Raw genomic sequence first — 18,323 nt, 5'->3', positions numbered from 1 at the left:
AGTACTCGAAACAGCGCACACAGGTCTCGCATGGAGGCCCAGTCATTGGTGGTGAAGTGGTGCTGTTCCGCAGTGTGTGCTGCAGCTGAAACTCCACTATGGCCTGCTGCTGCTCGCACAGTCTGTCCAGCATGTGCAAGGTGGAGTTCCACCTGGTGGGCACGTCGCATATGAGGCGGTGAGCGGGAAGGCCGAAGTTACGCTCTAGCGCAGACAGGCGAGCAGCGGCAGGATGTGAACTCCAGAAGCGCGCACAGACGGCCCGCACTTTATGCAGCAGCTCTGACAAGTCGGGGTAGTTGTGAATGAACTTCTGCACCACCAAATTCAGCACATGCGCCAGGCAAGGGATGTGCGTCAAACCGGCTAGTCCCAGAGCTGCAACGAGATTTCGCCCATTATCGCACACCACCAGGCCGGGCTTGAGGCTCACCGGCAGCAACCACTCGTCGGTCTGTTGTTCTATACCCCCCCACAACTCCTGTGTGGTGTGGGGCCTGTCCCCCAAACATATGAGTTTCAGAATGGCCTACTGACATTTACCCCGGGCTGTGTTGAAGTTGGTGGTGAAGGTGTGTGGCTGACTGGATGAGCAGGTGGAAGAAGAGGAGGAGGAAGCCGAGTAGGAGGAGTAGGCAACAGGAGGCAAAGAATGTTGCCCTGCGATCCTTGGCGGCGGAAGGACGTGCGCCAAACAGCTCTTCGCCTGGGGCCCAGCCGCACTACATTTACCCAATGTGCAGTTAGGGAGATATAGCGTCCCTGGCAGTGCTTACTGGTCCACATATCTGTGGTTAGGTGGACCTTGCCACAGATGGCGTTGCGCAGTGCACACTTGATTTTATCGGATACTTGGTTGTGCAGGGAAGGCACGGCTCTCTTGGAGAAGTAGTGGCGGCTGGGAACAACATACTGTGGGACAGCAAGCAACATGAGCTGTTTGAAGCGGTCTGTGTCCACCAGCCTAAATGACAGCATTTCATAGGCCAGTAGTTTAGAAATGCTGGCATTCAGGGCCAGGGATCGAGGGTGGCTAGGTGGGAATTTACGCTTTCTCTCAAATGTTTGTGAGATGGAGAGCTGAACGCTGCCGTGTGACATGGTTGAGATGCTTGGTGACGGAGGTGGTGGTGTTGGTGGTACATCCTCTGTTTGCTGGGCGGCAGGTGCCAACGTTCCTCCAGAGGCAGAGGAAGAGGCCGAGGCGGCGGCAGCAGCAGAAGTGGTAGCAGGGGGAGCCTGAGTGAGTATCTTGTTTTTAAGGTGTTTACTCCACTGCAGTTCATGCTTTGCATGCAGGTGCCTGGTCATGCAGGTTGTGCTAAGGTTCAGAACGTTTATGCCTCGCTTCAGGCTCTGATGGCACAGCGTGCAAACCACTCGGGTCTTGTCGTCAGCACATTGTTTGAAGAAGTGCCATGCCAGGGAACTCCTTGAAGCTGCCTTTGGGGTGCTCAGTCCGAGATGGCTGCGGTCAGTAGCAGGCGGAGTCTCTTGGCGGCGGGTGTTCTGCTTTTGCCCACTGCTCCCTCTTTTGCTACGCTGTTGGCTCGGTCTCACCACTGCCTCTTCCTCCGAACTGTGAAATTCAGTGGCACGACCTTCATTCTATGTGGGGTCTAGGACCTCATCGTCACCTGCATCGTCTTCCACCCAGTCTTCCTCCCTGACCTCCTGTTCAGTCTGCACACTGCAGAAAGACGCAGAAGTTGGCACCTGTGTTTCGTCATCATCAGAGACGTGCTGAGGTGGTATTCCCATGTCCTCATCATCAGGAAACATAAGTGGTTGTGCGTCAGTGCATTCTATGTCTTCCACCGCTGGGGAAGGGCTAGGTGGATGCCCTTGGGAAACCCTGCCAGCAGAGTCTTCAAACAGCATAGGAGACTGCTGCATAGCTTGAGGCTCAGACAGTTTCCCTGATATGCATGGGGGTGCTGTGACAGACTGATGGGCTTGGTTTTCAGGCGCCATCGGTGCGCTTTCTGCAGAAGACTGGGAGATAATGTGAACGTGCTGGATTCACTGTCGGCCACCCAATTGACTAATGCCTGTACCTGCTCAGGCCTTACATCCTTAGAACGGCATTGGGCCCCACCAAATATCGCTGTAAATTCTGGCGGCTACTGGGACCTGAGGTAGTTGGTTCACTACGACATGTGGCTGTGTCAGAACGGCCACGTCCTCTCCCAGCACCAGAGGGTCCACTAACACCACCACGACCATGTCCGCGTCCCTTACTAGATGTTTTCCTCATTTTTACTGTTCACCACAAAAAGAAAAAAATTATTTGGCCCAATGTATTGAATTCAAATTCAGGCCTTTTTTTACAGACACCTAACACTATATGGCTATCTATTTAGGTACCGTATTACACTAATACTGGCACAGCAGTAACGACAGATTTAGCTGAATATAAATTGTAGGCCTAGTATTTAGGCCCTGGATGACAGGTATACGTTTAAGGAAAGAATTAGACTTGGAAATGCACGGTAGCGTGTGAAGTTATTGAGAATGACCCTATCCGCACCTTAAATCTAATATACCCTTTTATGGATAGATTTAAAGTAGGCCTGATAGAGCAGAAGCCACTGATTTAGGGAATTGCTAAGTTGGGAATTGTATTTCAACCCAGAACAAAAACTGTGCTTTGGCGGACACTAAATGAATTGACCAGCCTCAGCAATAACCACAGATTTAGCTGAATATAAATTGTAGGCCTAGTATTTAGGCGCTGGATGACAGGTATCCCTTTTACGGAGAGAATTAGACTTGGAAATGCACGGTAGCGTGTGAAGTTATTGAGGATGACCCTAACCGCACCTTCAATCTAATATACCCTTTTATAGATAGATTTAAACTTGGCCTGATAGAGCAGAAACTACTCATTTACGGAATTGCTAAGTTGGGAATTGTATTCAACCCAGAACAAAAACTGTGCTTCGGCAGACAGCAGACAGTATTACAATTGGCTAGCCACAGCTGAAACACCAGATTTAGGGTACTGCTATTTTGGCAATTGTATTTTACCCCTCAATAAAATAGCAAGCACAGCCAAGCCAAGCCACTATTGATGGTTAAAAATGGACTTGGTGGCAGCTTGTGCTGGCGCACCACAAGACTCAAGATGGCCGCCGATCACCCCAGAAAAAAGTGACTGAAAAACCCTCTCTGCAGCCTTAAAACAGTGAGCAATTGAATAGCAGAGGTTGTATGATACACAGCTGTATATTGATCACTTCAGTAAATAAATCCCTGCCTAATCTCGCCCTATCAGCAGCAGCTGCATCCTATCCCTACACTGATCAGAGCAGAGTGACGTGCGGCGCTACGTGACTCCAGCTTAAATAGAGGCTGGGTCACATGCTGCACTGGCCAATCACAGCCATGACAATAGTAGGCATGGCTGTGATGGCCTCTTGGGGCAAGTAGTATGACGCTTGTTGATCGGCTGCTTTGCAGCCTTTCAATAAGCGCCAAGAAAGCGCCGAAAACCAAACCTGAACCCGGACTTTTACGAAAATGTTCGGGTCCGTGTCACGGACACCCCAAAATTTGGTACGAACCCGAACTATACAGTTCGGGTTCGCTCATCCCTATTCATGATGAAGTACTTAATCACAAAGCATATTTTGTTTATAAATCGCAGATACAATGACAGGAAACACTGATTGTGCTGCCGTAATTAAACCCCTCAGATACCGCGTTCATTGCTGATTGTGGCATCTGAGATCAATATTAAGGGCTTTCAGGGGTTGATTTAAAAAAGATAAAAAATTTCATTGCACTTACCTCAGCCTTTTGAGCGCAAAGAGGCTTCTATGGCCATTTCGCTTGAAGATCCAGTGCAAAATCTTGCGCAGAGCGTGGTGATATGTTACTTCATCATGCACGAGATTTCATGCAGCATCTTCAAGCAAGATGGCCTCGGCAGCCTCATTGCACTCAGATGGATAAGGTAAGTATAAATTTTTCTATTTTTATCACTATTTCAAGGAAAATCGATTCATTATCGCAGAGCATGAGGAAATTCTACTTCATGCAAATCAAATTTTTCCTGAAATTCGGATCGAAGTCTACTTTGTCAACTTCAATTCGCTCAAAGCTAGCATCTTTCACAGCGGTCTTCTTCACTTCTGATCTTGAATAATTTCAAAGTCAATTCCAACACATATGTGGTTTCCAGCCGATCTCTTTAAAACTTTGCCTCCTTTCTCCATCTTGATAAGTGAGGGGTGAGGATTTCAGAGCTTCTTTTAAAAAATCTCTTTCCAGTGGTTCTAGGACAGTCCATAACCTTGTTTGTGGTAAGCGTTTTGACACTTGGAGCTCCTCCCCTCTATAAGTTCATCAGCCCTGCTGGTTTGTTGGTATACTGCAAGAAGTCTTGGGCAGACGAGCCACCCTAGCATCTCCGGTGACACTAGGGAGGCTCGTCCATCTCCCCATATGCCATTGGCTGCTCCCCCGACACCGGTTGTTTTCAGGGATGTGTGCGGAGACCAGGAGCAGTGCGAACGGGGACAAAGATAAGTATAATCAGTGTGGGGGGCACGGCATATTGTTTTTTTTTTTTTTATAGGTTTGGATAAACCCTTTAAAGTCTCGGAAAACCCTTTTTAACGTCTCAATTATTTGTTCAATATTGAACTTAATAACATTGTTCCATTAAAACACAGAAAAAAAACTTATATATGCATCACTTTACACGTCACAGTTATCCTCATCTTCGTTCTTGAGACATTAACCCCTTCATCCGCTGTGACATATCAGTACATGTAATGTATGGAGCAGGCTGCTGCAGTAAGCCTGGCTCATATGTGGTGGGTGCCAGCTGTAAAATACAGCAGGCACCTAACGAAAATGACGGGGAATTGCAATTGCACCGAACTTCGTAATTTAACCCCTCAGATGCCGCGATCAACACGATTGCGGCATGCAGCGTACTCAAGTTAGGTTTAGAAATGTTCCTGGGTGTTGTAGTGCAATAGACACTAACCTGAGACGGCTGACTCTCTGCAAGGGCAGGTGATGATGAGAAATGTTCGTGACGCCAGTGCCAATTAAACGGTGGCACGCCATTTACTGATAGCAGGAATAACTGAGGAACCACGTGATGTTAAAACAGAATTCAAACTTTAGTAGTCATCATTTAGGGACATTGACGGAAGCGCAGTTCCTTTGAAGACAGTTGATTTTCAATACAGTTGATGCAGGCAATATATATATATATATATATATATATATATATATATATATATATATATATATATATATATATAGCAAGGTGACTTTAGAGTGTTAAACACAGGACTTGCAGTACAGGCAGCTTGCACTCTATTCCTGACTGATCCTGGAACATAGAAACTCTTCTCCAAGGTCCAATGCCCTAGCTCTGGCGTATATCCTTGGTTTTATCTCTATCAAGTACCTCCTCTGTTGTCTTGAGTACCTCTTGCTTTTCTTGACTTGCCTCTGTCTCCCTCTGTTTCCTCAGGCTCTAGAAACTTCAGAACTCCCTTCCTGCCTAGGCCCTAGCCTATTTATACTGAACTGGGGGGGCTCCCTCTGCTGGCTGGAATAAAGATTGCCTGCACCAGGCCTAACTGGCTTAAAGGGAAACACACATTACATTCTAGCAGTGTCGGGTAACCTACCCGTATGCTGCAGGCATCTGTGAGGTAAGGCAGAGGGATCTGGCTCCCTCTGATTGGAGCTCCAGCAGTAAAATTGTGCAGTTCTGATTGGTTACCATGGCAGCCTGGATGCTTCTGAAGCTACCCAGGCCTGCCATGGTAAGTTCCTTACTAAGCTGTGTTTGAGACTCTCTATCAAAAGATCCCAGGTTCTAGTCCCCTAAGGAGTAAAAATTATTATAAAAGTTTAAATCCCCTTCCTTTCCCAATTTTAAATTAAAAATTATATAAACAACAAAAAATAAACATAATAGGTAGTGCTGCATCCAAAAATGTCTGATCTATTAAAATATAAAAAATTAATAAAAAATTGTGGTGTAAACTGTAAGAAAGAAATGAGAAAACACACGATTTGCCATTTTTAATCACCTTTTCCCCCAAAAAAACATTGAATAATAGTGAACAAAAACTTGTACGTACCACAAAAATGGTATCAATAAAAACTACAGTTCATCACAAAAACAAGCCCTATTACAGCTAAGTGAACTGAAATATGAAAAAAATTATGGCTGTCAGAAAACGGCGATGCAAAGACATTTTTTATAGTTTTTTATTTTTTAAAGTAGTTAAAAACAAATATACAAGTTTGGTATTGCCATATTTTTATTTAGCCACAGAATAAGGACCTTATGTCATTTTTAGAGCACAGAGAACGCCGTGATCTCAAAACCTCAAAAACCTTGGAAGAACAGTTTTTTTTTTTTTGTTTTGTCTTTTACCCCACAAATAATTGTTTTCCAATTTTCCAATAGCAGACATGGTAAATTAAATATTGCCCTTAAAAATACAACTTACTCCTCAAAAAATAAACCCTCATATGGCTATTTGAATGAAAAACTAAAAAAGTTTGGTTATTGGAACGTGGGGAGTGAAAAATGAAAATGCAAAAACAAAAATGAACAGAGCTTAGCCCCGCCCACGCTAGTTGATACTAGTCGTGACGTCAGTAGGCTGGCGATCAACAGTGAGAAGGCCGCACTGCTGCTGGAGCGCCGCTGCAAACAGCTGATCGGCGGGAGTCCGGGTGTCGGAACCCCGCCGATCATCAGTTAAATTAAAGTGCAGAACCCCTTTAAATAATAATGATAATATTTTTCAATAACATTTGAAAGTTTTAGCACTAAATAGCATTCTACCATATATCAGCATTTGTTGGTATCTTACTCAATGTACTCTCTTTAACAAATAATATTAGCTTATACTGTATTATTAATATTCGCTTATTAGTAGTGATGAGCGAACCCGGAATGTTCAGAACTATACTGGACATTTTGGTGTCCGTGTACGAACCCGAACACTGATTTTTACACCAAAGTCCATGTCCGGGTTCGTCATTCGTTGTTTAAATAAAGCTTGTTGAAAGGCTGCAACCCAGCCAATCAACAAGTGTTTAAGCTGTGGGCACTTGGAAGCCACCACAGTCATGCCTAGTATTGGCATGGCTGTGATTGGCCAGTTCCATTTGACCATGCATGCATAAATGCTAAATGACATTGTGCGCCGCCATTCTGCTCCATCTAGTGTAGGGACAGGACACTGCTGCAGGCACGGAGAGTGTTAGGCCTTTATTATTTTTAAAAAGTGTGCTGGCATTATTGATTGGTGCAATACAGCTCCTTTGCACCAGTGAGACAGAAATACCATACTTAATCGTGCTGTTCCATCTGAGGGGGCCTGTTGGCATTTCAGTTCGGTGCAATTCTACTCCTTTGCACCAGTGACAGTCTGTTAATTGTGTGGGTGAGACATACCTATTTTTTTGGGGTGAAAAAATCTTTGCTTGCCATCGTCACAGGGAAATATAATAGTTAAAAAGATTATTTAAAAAAAAAAAAAAAGATTTTTTAGAGATCCGCTCACCTCCGCTCTCTCAAGGCAGGTGCACCAACCAAAATTTGAGACACCCCTCAAAGTTGAATTGAAAATGTTAAGAATATGGATGGGCACTCATATATGAAGATATAGGACGCAATTTATTCAAACATAAATTTTATAACAATAAAATACACTAAATTAAAAATGTATATAAATAAAAAAATCACAAATAAAATTTGATGTCCTTTGGATGGAGGTGAAAAAGGCACAAAAATCCTCAATCCTCACTGAGCTTTCCCCATATGATTCTGTGGTTTATACGGAGGGAGGGAGGACAATTGTGCAATTAATCTCAATCCAAACAAATAATATTCATCCAAAGTAAATCAATCAAATCTATAAAATGGCATAAATATCCACATAAGAACGCATTAAATGTTACATATATGTCCTATATTCAAATATAAAAATCCTATATTCAAATATAAAATGCACACATGTGCTGTATTGCCACTGACTAATCCTGGTTAAGAAGTGTATCGGAAATGCAGGAACAACGTTCCACATACGCTACTTTTTCTTTGTGCTTGATACTCTTTTGCAAAATGTATCTATTCTCTGTTGTCAGCAGAGTAATGTTGCAATTAGGTCGAATTGCAACATTACTCTGCTGACACAACGGAGAATAGATAAATTTTGCAAAAGAGTATCAAGCACAAAGAAAAAGTAGCGTATGTGGAACGTTGTTCGTGCATTTCCGATACACTTCTTAACCAGGATTAGTCAGTGGCAATACAGCACATGTGTGCATTTTATATTTGAATATAGGATTTTTATATTTGAATATAGGACATATATGTAACATTTAATGCGTTCTTATGTGGATATTTATGCCATTTTATAGATTTGATTGATCTACTTTGGATGAATATTATTTGTTTGGATTGAGATTAATTGCACAATTGTCCTCCCTCCCTCCCTCCGTATAAACCACAGAATCATATGGGGAAAGCTCAGTGAGGATTGAGGATTTTTGTGCTTTTTTCACCTCCATCCAAAGGACATCAAATTTTATTTGTGATTTTTTATTTATATACATTTTTAATTTAGAGAATTTTATTATAAAATCTATGTTTGAATAAATTGCGTCCTATATCTTCATATATGAGTGCCCATCCATATTCTTAAAATATAATAGTTAATCAGCCTGTTAATCAGGTCGTTGAGACCTACCAAATTTTTTGGGTGAAAAAAACTGTACTTGCCACTGTCACAGAGAAATATAATAGTTAATCAGCCTGTTAATTGGGTCGGTGAGACCTACCTTTTTTTTGGGGTGAAAAAACAATATACTAGCCACCGTCATGGGAGAAGCTGTGGCTGACACTGTTATGGGGGATCTGTGGATGATACACTGCTGATGTTTCACTACTAGCAGGCAGGCGTAACGTCACTCACTCAGTCACGCTACTGCTCCGCCAACTTCATTAATGAAGTTAGTGGAGCATGATGGAGTGAGTGGCGTTACGCTGCCTGCTAGTTTGATAGTAAGTACTACTACAGACGATTACCGTAGTTTAACAAAGCAGAGCCACTGTTTGAGGATTACATAACTAGAATTTACATATGAAGACTGCTGTGAGTGGGGCCCGGTGTAATGGAATACAGTGACTGCATCGGGCCCCGCCGCGAGTGCAACAACAGTTGCCGGCCTCCAGCCCCTCCTCCCACCCCACGTGATAAAGCTCTGATACATTGCAGGCCGCGCTGTGCAGCATAGCGGCCAGCGATGTATCAGTGTCAGCAATGTAAAAATTGCACCATTCGCTTTATAAGACGCTCTGCCATTTTCCACCCACTTTTGGGGGGGGAAGTGTGTCTTATAAAGCGAAAAATACGGTACCTATTTTTTATTTTAAATAAAACTTTACTTGCCACCTTATTCACTCAGCTATAAAGTAGTTTGTGATGTAGTGAGTATTCCTATGCAGAAGAAGACTTTTATTTTATATTTCTGTGCAGGTTAACATGTAGCTCTATAGTGTAGTGGTTAACATCTTTGCCTCTAATGTACATGGTTGGGAGTTTGAATCCTGGCAGAAACTTTTCAGAAATAGAGATTATATTGTAATTGTAAAAAATGTATGGCACAAAATAAATGTGTAATTACTAAAAAATATATATATATATATATATATATATATATATATATATATATATATATATATCGTACACACAATCCATGGGGCCCTGGTGAAAAACTGATCCATGGGGCCCCCTCTCCGTCGCCTGACTGTAGTATAGAGCCAGACTACTGGGCAAGTGGGCAGTGGCTCCCGTGCTCCTCTGTTCCCAACTTCCTGCAGCGCTGATAACTTTGTGACGTCACGTAAGCGCGCAGGCCCTGCCCCCTTCCATTGGTACTGGACCATGCCTGATCCAGACCCGCCTTTTGATCATCCATAACAACAAAAAACGGATGTCTAGCCACCATAAGAGTGGCAGAGAGACTGAGGCCAGCAGCAGACATTTCAGTCAGATTAGAGCGAAAGCTGCAGAGTGGCTGTAATATGACTAAAATGGCTGCTGCTGGCCTCAGTGAGTCTCTCTGCCACTGCAGAGAGACCTCATATCAGCCAACTCAGCCCCCATCAGACCCCCACTCAGCCCCCATTAGACCTCAGATCAGCCCAAAGATCCCCAGGTCCCCCAGTAAGCCCCCATCAGTCCTCAGATCAGCCCAAAGACCCGCACTCAGCCCCCATTGGCTCAGATCAATCAGCGGTGGCAGCCTAGAGTGATCCCCAATCCCCCAGGCCCCAATACTTACCTGTTCTGCGCCGCAAGGTTACTCTTCCTCTTCGGGCCTCCGGCAGAAGTCGCGCTCGCTCCTCTCTGTCTGTCTTCCCAGCCGGCGCTGCACTGTCACCTGACAGCGTGCAGCGTCAGGTCATAGTGCCACCACCGGACGGGAAGGGTAAGTATATTAAAGGGGTGGGCGGCAGGCCACGCAGAAACGAGGAGCACTGGGCAGCGGGCCCCGGGTACTACAGTACAGCACTAATGCAGGGCGCGGCCGCAACTGCGACCCCTGTATGTACGCCAGTGTGTATGTATACAGTACAGACCAAAAGTTTGGACACACCTTCTCATTCAAAGAGTTTTCTTTATTTTCATGACTATGAAGGCATCAAAACTATGAATTAACACATGTGGAATTATATACATAACAAGTGTGAAACAACTGAAAATATGTCATATTCTAGGTTCTTCAAAGTAGCCACCTTTTTCTTTGATTACTGCTTTGCACACTCTTGGCATTCTCTTGATGAGCTTCAAGAGGTAGTCCCCTGAAATGGTCTTCCAACAGTCTTGAAGGAGTTCCCAGAGATGCTTAGCACTTGTTGGCCCTTTTGCCTTCACTCTGCGGTCCAGCTCACCCCAAACCATCTCGATTGGGTTCAAGTCCGGTGACTGTGGAGGCCAGGTCATCTGGCGCAGCACCCCATCACTCTCCTTCATGGTCAAATAGCCCTTACTTTCAAAGTTTTCCCAATTTTTCGGCTGACTGACTGACCTTCATTTCTTAAAGTAATGATGGCCACTAATTTTTCTTTACTTAGATAGCTGTGTATCCACCTGACTTCTCCTCAACGCAACTGATGGTCCCAACCCCATTTATAAGGCAAGAAATCCCACTTATTAAACCTGACAGGGCACACCTGTGAAGTGAAAACCATTTCAGGGGACTACCTCTTGAAGCTCATCAAGAGAATGCCAAGAGTGTGCAAAGCAGTAATCAAAGCAAAAGGTGGCTACTTTGAAGAACCTAGAATATGACATATTTTCAGTTGTTTCACACTTGTTTGTTATGTATATAATTCCACATGTGTTAATTCATAGTTTTGATGCCTTCAGTGTGAATCTACAATTTTCATAGTCATGAAAATAAAGAAAACTCTTTGAATGAGAAGGTGTGTCCAAACTTTTGGTCTGTACTGTATATGAATGCATAATATGTGGGAAACGACTACTGATGTTTTTAGCCGTAATATATTTACATATATTATAATATATTATATATTCTAAATATATAATATATGTAAATATATTATGGCTAAAAACATATACATATGTGTTTCAGCCGGGATTTGAACTCCCAACTTTGCACATTAGAGGCAAGGATGTTAACCACTACAGTATAGAGCTACATGTTAACCTACAGAGAAATATAAGACAAGTCTTCTGCTGAATAGGAATACTCACTACATCACAAACTACTATGAGGTTTTTCTGACAGTTTAGCATTCAGCTTTATAGCTGAGTGGATAAGGTCCTTGCTTCAAATGTATAGTGAAAAGTGTAAATATTCAAATTGCAAATATCGTCACTTTGCAAATATTTAGAATAAAGTGCTATATATTTGTATTCACGAATATGCTAATTGCTAATTTATTGCAAATATCGGCACTTAGCAATATCCCTAGCAACTAATAGGAAAGTTGCCTACCCCTTAGTGTTGATAGCAAATTTTTATCTCGAATATATTACATTGCCGATTTTTTACAATCAAGTAAATAATGAATGGAGATCAGGAATTCTCGAATTTATGGTGAATATTTGGGCAAAAATTTGCAAAATATTGCGAATTCGAATATTGCCTGTGCCGCTCATCACTACAAATGTACAAGGAGCTGGAGTTCAAATCCCACCAGAAACTTTTCAGAAATAGATGCTAAATTACATTCAAATACACTGACTCGAGCATCATGCTGGAGCACACGCAGTGTTCGGCCGAGCATAGCGATGCTCGAGCTGAACTGGTGTTCGGCTGAGCATGCTCGCCCAACACTAATATACAATTGTTCGTCTGTCAGCCAATTATGTGGGTGACCGTAAAAAAATTAGGAGAGCATCAAACAGGGGACGTGATGGTGGAGCTCCTGCTGCAGGGAGAGAATGTCGATCTGTGTCAAGTACGCACACAAATGAAACACATTCCTTGTTCTGCATCATTTCGTAGGCCTGAATACTTCTCTAAGAATGGTGAGAACAAGTAGAGGCGGTAGGAGATTGCATGGCTGAGAGTGCCTCCAGTTTCTTCACATTGTCTTCCACTTTTAGTGAGGCAAAAGTGAATGGGTGTTTTGGCACTGCTTTTATTTTATTTTTTGTCTACTTTAGTTTTTTTCCCCATATTTAGCAATTTAAGAAAAAAAATTTGGGGGAAAAAGACTTTTTTTTTTTTAACTTGAAACTTGTAATTTTTTATGTGTAAAACTGTAATCTATACATAGATTGGGCAGGCACACCCACTTCTGATATTGTAGGAATCAACAGGAAATCAAATATGTTTAACCGCTTGCCGCCACTGTAACGCCGATAGGCGTCCGGACGGCAGCGCTCTCAGGTCTCAGCGACGCCTATTGGCGTAATCTCGTGAGACCCAAGATTTCTCGTGAAAGCGGCGCGCAGCTCTGAAGTTAAACTACAGCCTGCTAGCGCTGATCATTCGCTGGCAGGCTGTAGATGCAATTTTTTTAACCCCTGAAAGGTATATCAGACGCTGTTTTGTTAACAGCGTCTGATATACCTGCTACCTGGTCCTTTGGTGGTCCCTTTTGCTTGGATCCACCACCAGAGGACACAGGCAGCTCTGTAAGTAGCACCAAGCACCACACTACACTACACACACACCCCCCTGTCACTTATTAACCCCTTATTAACCCCTGATCACTCCATATAGACTCCCTGATCACCCCCTGTCACCCCCTGTCATTGATCACCCCCCTGTAAGGCTCCATTCAGACGTCCGTATGTGTTTTGCGGATACACTGATCCACGGATCCGCAAAACACGGACACCGGCAATGTGCTTTCCGCATTTTGCGGAAAGCACATTGCCAGAACTATATAGAAAATGCCTTTTCTTGTCCACAAGAATAGGACATGTTCTATATTTTTGCGGAACGGAAGTGCGGACCCGGAAGTGAAGATCCGCAATTCCGGATCCGAGCGGGACAAAGTCTGTCCCCATAGAAATGAATGGGTCCGCAATTCAGTTCCGCAAAATGCGGAACAGAATTGCGGACGTGTGAATGGGGTCTAAGGGTCCCTTATCACCGCCAGTTAGTTAGCTACTTGTTAGGTAGTTAGCGCCCTCCGCACCGCAGTCACTAATTAGTCGCTGATTAGCGTCATCGCTGTCGCTAATCAGCACTAGTACTATATAGTATCTGTAAGTGATCAAGACTGATCGCAATCAGATCTATATCAGTACATTAGGGGCACCTTAGGCTCTACAAAAAACGCAGTGTTTGCCCGATCAGGCCTGATCTTGTGCGCACACTTGCGTTCAGTCCGCCCCACCGCAGTGATAGAATTTTTTTCTTCTGATCACTGCAAAAACACAGTAAAATCGCTGCGGCGCTATAAAGATCACTTTTGAGCTTTTTGGATCTTTATTAGCGATCGCAGCTTTACTTCGCAAGCACTCCTATGTCCTTTCCAGTCTTTTTTTTTTTTTTTTGCACATTTTTTGGCAGAGATTTTTTCATCCACATTGATCGATGCGAATGAAGAAATCTGTGCCGTTCATTTTTTCTTTCAGCCCTCAGCCCAAAAATATCTCATTACCCGTATGCTCAATATATGGAGAATAGCAGAAACTCCTAATGCTGGCCATACATGTAATGATTGCAGAGACCCTCAAATGCCAGGGCAGTACAAACACCCCATAAATGACCCCATTTTGGAAAGAAGACCCCCCCCCCCAAGGTATTCGCTGAGGGGCATATTGAGTTCATGAAAGATTGAACTTTTTGTCACAAGTTAGCGGAAAGGGAGACTTTGTGAGAAAAAACATCAATTTCCGCTAACTTGTGGCTAAAAAATAAATCTTCTATGAACTCGCCATGCCCCTCACGGAATACCTTGGGGTGTCTTCATTCCAAAATGGGGTCACATGTGGGGTATTTATACTGCCCTGGCATTTTAGGGGCCCTAAAGCGTGAGAAGAGGTCTGGAATCCAAATGCCTAAAAATGCCCTCCTAAAATGCCCTCCTAAAAGGTACTCATTGGCCCCTTTGCGCATCTTGGCTGCAAAAAAGTGTCACTCATGTGGTATCGGCATACTCAGGAGAAGTAGGGCAATGAGTTTTGGGGTGTATTTTTACATATACCCATGCTGAGTGAGAGAAATATCTCTGTAAATTGACAACTTTGTATAAAAAAAATGGAAAGTTGTCATTTACAGAGATATTTCTCACACACAGTATGGGTAAATGTAAAAATACACCCCAAAACACATTTCCCTACTTCTGAGTACGGCGATACCACATGTGTGACACTTTTTTGCAGCCTAGGTGCGTAAAGGGGCCCAAATTCCAATGAGTACTTTTAGGATTTCACAGGGCATTTTTACGCAAGAGAAGAGCAGTTGATAGTCTAGTCTATAAATGGCAGAGAGATTTAAAACCCCAGCGGGAAGATTTTTGGGAACTGGCTATACGGGCAAAAAATAAAGTCTCAAGGAATTTTTTCCATAGAATTATTCAATTTAACATATTTCGCCTCTACTACTCTCCTAAGATGTTAATGAAGTGTTACAAGTCTAAAGTTTTTACTTGTCAAAAATGTGGTGAGGTAGGAGTGGACGATATACATATATTATGGACATGTGTAGAAATTCAAGAGTATTGGAAAAAGGTTAATGAAAAAATAGAAGAATACCATCGGTTTAAAGTACCAAGGCAATTTGAAAACTGCATTGTGGAGGTCCCCCAACATCGAGAGATAGCATCCAAACTTTGCCCAGGTTTCTGTTTACACGCCGTGGCTATTCCAATATCTTTCCTATCGCCATGCATCTTTTTTAATTGCGCCAATATTTGAGTCCACATTGACTCTATCTGGACAGAAGTCCGTACAAGGATAATTGGCAGGCGAGATATCCGCACTGGGTATTGCAAGTGTCACATGTTTCAAAATTAAAACCACCTTCTGCTGGATCCTGATATCCTGTGACCCCCTCTAAAATCAATCTGTAATCCTCTACAGTATACTGTTGACCCTTACACATCCTCTTCAAGTAAGATACAGTGGCTGCAGGGGTTTTTCTGGGGTCTGGTGAATTCTTAATAATATCATTTAAGACAGTGGATGGTAATGGCTTCATTATTATTTGATTTCCCATTATTACAAAAGGGAATGCTTCAGCTGCTATGGGAGGGGTATCTTCTGGTTCAAAACCCTTAATCTTTGCAGCCCTTGCATATATTGTTCTACTGGGCTGTGCAAACTGTACAATAGGCTGATTAGCATGCTCATGTTTTGGGACTGCCCAATGGTGAGTAGGTATTGGAGATTGGTCCAAAAGAACCTGGCTCGTAAACTTAATATTGTTGTTCCTTTGTCCCCCAGGATATGGGTCCTGGGAGATTTATCGGAGGTCAATTATCAGCCTATAAAACTTCATCTGTTGATCAAGGTTATGTTCTTAGCTAGGCTCCTTATTTCTAGATCATGGTTTTGCTCTTCCGCCCCAGACTGTAATAATTGGCTGGGCCTGGTTGAGAAAGTGAAAAGCTACGAGGAGATTCTGTACAAACAAAGAGGATCCTACTTAAAGTGGAATAATTTATGGAAAGATTGGGACACGGTCAATTAATTAGGACCTTTCTTCTCCCCCTTTTTTTTTTTTTTTTTCTTCCTGCAGGGTGGGGGGGGGGTGGGCTGGTGGGATGGGTTAGGGAAAATTCTATTAGTCTGGTCTCTTCTATATGTATTGTATCGGTGAAGAATGTGAAGTTATACTGGAGCACAGGTGTATCTCTAGAAATGTTGGAGGATGGGAGGATTTTCCGCCATTAAATAATAGTTGAAATTTTTATTTTTGAGCGGCATATGGGCGGGGGATCAGGGCTCGGGACCTTGGGGCACCTGGGCATCGGGCGCGACTCTGGGTGCGGCTCTTCCTGACAGACACGAGGTCCGACTGCAGGCAGTGATATGACACGTGGTAGGCGTGCTACTATGTGCTCTATTAATGTGACAGAGTGGATCTCTGACTGTTTTTTATCTACATCCTCTTTAATTGCTGGTGACTGCCGAGCGATACTCGACTTGAGTTCTTTGGCACATGAGATACCAATGTGAATATATGCGAGATACGGTTAATTACGGTGTTAATATTCAACTTAACCACATGGGGATGAGGCAGTAAAATATGCGAGTGGGTTTCCTACCACTGTGATAGAGGACTGCTGGACCCCCTTTTCCTATTTTCTGCTCTCTGAAATGTTTGTGATTAAAGATTGCCGTAAGCCCGCCTCGTATGGAGCATGTGAGTATCAAGTGATTGGCCACATGAGTGTCAATCTTGCCGATCGTGCTTACCCAGGTCTGGGGGAGGGCGTGCGCGATGCGCGCTCGCTGCTTGGCGGCCATCTGGTCTGCGAGCCTCTTATCCCTGCCCCTTATAGATTATATTACGCTAAATGAGATGCTCTGTCCATCTGCTTAATTAAGCTTTGGATGTCGGGTGAATCCTTCTATCCTCCTCAGTAAGAGATCCTCACTTGATTTTTAAGTGCTCACATAATTCTGGTCACTTGTATGCAATTATTGTTAATCATGTCTATGAATCAGAATTGACGAACTTATGGATTTTATAATATCATAAATGTATTATGGATATAAATTTTCTATTATAATAATAAAATATAAAAAAATATAAAAATATAAAAAAAAGACAGTGGATGGTAATGGCTTCATTATCATTTGATTTCCCATTATTACAAAAGGGAATGCTTCAGCTGCTATGGGAGGGGTATCTTCTGGTTCAAAACCCTTAATCTTTGCAGCCCTTGCATATATTGTTCTACTGGGCTGTGCAAACTGTACAATAGGCTGATTAGCATGCTCAGAGAAATCCTGTACTTCAGGTTCTGTAAAGCCAGAAACCTGTGGTAGAGTCAAGTGTGCGCATATCTCATCATCTGATTCTGTTGTTAATTTTGTTTCTAAAGGGTACAATGGCACATATGGGGGTGGGGCAGGAGTTCGAGTCACGATGGGGGTTTTACTTTGTTGTCTTGTATTTGAACTGCACAAGTCAGTCTAAAACTTTTGCACAGATAGCCATGCTTGGCCACAAGTTTTCATATACATTTTATTCCAGTGAGGGTCTCCTTTGTACCATGGAAAAGTGTCTATGTCATTCAGACATAGGCCCTTGATCATGGCCATATGAAAGTCTGAAAAAGACCCTTCTTTTGGGAACGGGTCAGTACATTTCATTCCTTCTGTCCATTTACACATATCAACCCAAGGATCAGTATAAAATGGACCTAAACACCTCTGGACAAACATTTTTGGACTTTCCCCCAATTCATTTTTAGGAGACAGTTTTACCATTGAGTGATTCGCAGCAGACTTAGGGACATGATTTTCAGTTCTAAATTTAAAATTCAGTTTCTTTTTGGGATCCTCCTTACCATAAGAATTGCCCATTTTTACTTAGCTAAAATATACAGTGAGATCAGCTGAATTTGGAGGTTTATCAAAGGATGATTGTTTGTGTTCAGTGCAAAAATACTTACTGATAAACCTTATGCTTATCAGTTTTTTTTTTTTTTTATATCCTATTTCTTCTAATTCAGGTTCATAACTACTCCTGAATTTATGGCAGATTTTAAACTATTCTGGATGGTATTACTTCTAATTCAGGCTCATATTACTCCCGAATTTATGGCAGATTTTAAACTATTCATGGCCAATTTTATACCTTCAATTTCAGAATGAACTCGCATA

This window comes from Bufo bufo, chromosome 1, assembly GCF_905171765.1.
Source record: "Bufo bufo chromosome 1, aBufBuf1.1, whole genome shotgun sequence".
Taxonomy (NCBI): domain Eukaryota; kingdom Metazoa; phylum Chordata; class Amphibia; order Anura; family Bufonidae; genus Bufo; species Bufo bufo.
The sequence above is the reverse complement of the archived record's forward strand: the minus strand, read 5'-3'. Positions refer to the sequence as shown.